The following is a 1611-nucleotide window of genomic DNA, read 5'->3' as shown; positions in this document are numbered from 1 at the left end:
GGTGGCCCTGCCCGCCCCCGGGCGGCGCCCGCTGTGCCCCGGGCTACAACAGGCCTGGGAGATCGTTTTCTAAAATAATGACGTAGGATTTATTTTTAGTGGTTTTTTTTTTTTTTTAACCAGAGAGATATAGTTCCAGATACATGTGAAGTGGTTTTTTTAATTTAAATTGGAATCCTGAAGAGCAGAGGTGTGTTTTGTGTTCATTGTAAGCTCTATTGTATTTCTTGGTCAACTGCAGTATAAACATGCAAGGGGGAAAAGACCTTTATCTCTGTAGCAGAAAGATAACGGCAACACCAGACTTTTTTCTACTTGACAGGTACAACCTACCGTTACAATAATTCTTTACTGGAAATTTTATTTGTAGTGTCTTTAGAGGTAGTTACCATAAAAAAGTAGTTACCATAAAAAAAAGAAAATCCCCTTAAAGCATTTACCAACATGGTCACTCCCAGATCCTATCACAGAAAGTAGGTTTCCCAATAATCCATACAAATTCTGTGGAACAGGCAGGGATAGAGTTCACTTCTTCAGCATAATATTCAGTTTGTTTTCCATCACCATTTTACAGTCCCACAATACTTTTTTTTTTTTTTTTCTAAATTTTCATTCCACAACTGTGGTTCACGGGCAAGCAAAGTATTTTGAGCAAAAAGAGGCAGGAAATTCATAGAAAATGTGCTCAGAGATGCCAAGCAAACTGTGCAACTAGTAATCATCCTGGTAATTCAGAGCTTTGAAGCCATTGACTCAGGACACTTGAAATCAGGAATTTTTTCAGTATCTGCCTTTGCACACTTAGTATGTTTTAAAAATATTTTTTAGAAGAAACAATTCTTTTTCTCTTGCTTCCTCTGATTTAAGCTCTCTAAATAGTTAAAAATTTCTACTAGAAGTCAATTTACAAGAAACAGACTAACCATGCTTCTCTTATTTGTTTGAGCTATAAAGCAGGTGGTACATTTGTTACTAGAAGTCAATTTACAAGAAACAGACTAACCGTGCTTCTCTTATTTGAGCTATAAAGCAGGTGGTACATTTGCGAGGAATGCTTAAACTAAAAATACGGAAGCAGAATGGACATTAGATTTACCTTATTTTTATCACTAATAGCGTAACTGTCACATCATACGTCAGGTGTTTTTGTTAAAGTGAATGTGTTGTATACAAATCCTACAAGTGATTTTACAGTGTGAATAAAGAAAAAAAGTATCTTGAGTGTGTGTACGTTTTTGTGTAAAGGAGGTCAGATAATGTACTTGAATTTCTGAGACAGGGAATACTGTGGAAGATGTTTCCTAGAATGGAAATTCTGGTTACCCTCTACCTGTAAAGAGGCCAATGCAAAGTAAAATTTACACAGAACAAGAAGTTGCAGAACTGGTTTAGAAAACATAATCATTTAAGAGCTTTAGGAATCCGGCAGTTGTGCACATGCAATAAATTTGGGACCAGCAAAAGCCTGTTCTCTATAGAACCAAAACTTACCTTGAACTAAATGACAAGCTGTGCAGCGTGGTTGCCAACAGGCAGTAGCACTGTGAAGAGGGGGAGTTACAGTCGTCTTAATTCTACTGTGTTTTGTGACACTGTGTGTATGTGTAATAT

General features: G+C 36.9%; 1 protein-coding gene across 1 annotated transcript in view; it reads right to left on the bottom strand.

Moving 5' to 3' along the window:
* Positions 1-1611, bottom strand: part of DPY19L3 (dpy-19 like C-mannosyltransferase 3) — a 45203-nt gene extending 43592 nt beyond the window's left edge. The window contains exon 1 of the mRNA XM_035893615.1: positions 1492-1611. The gene's annotated coding sequence lies outside the window, so the exon portion shown is untranslated. The remainder of the gene's footprint in view (positions 1-1491) is intronic.

This window comes from Egretta garzetta, unplaced genomic scaffold (genome assembly GCF_000687185.1).
Source record: "Egretta garzetta isolate BGI_Z169 unplaced genomic scaffold, ASM68718v1 scaffold354, whole genome shotgun sequence".
NCBI lineage: Eukaryota > Metazoa > Chordata > Aves > Pelecaniformes > Ardeidae > Egretta > Egretta garzetta.
Note: the sequence above shows the minus strand (reverse complement) of the source record. Positions and strands in the feature narration are given on the sequence as shown.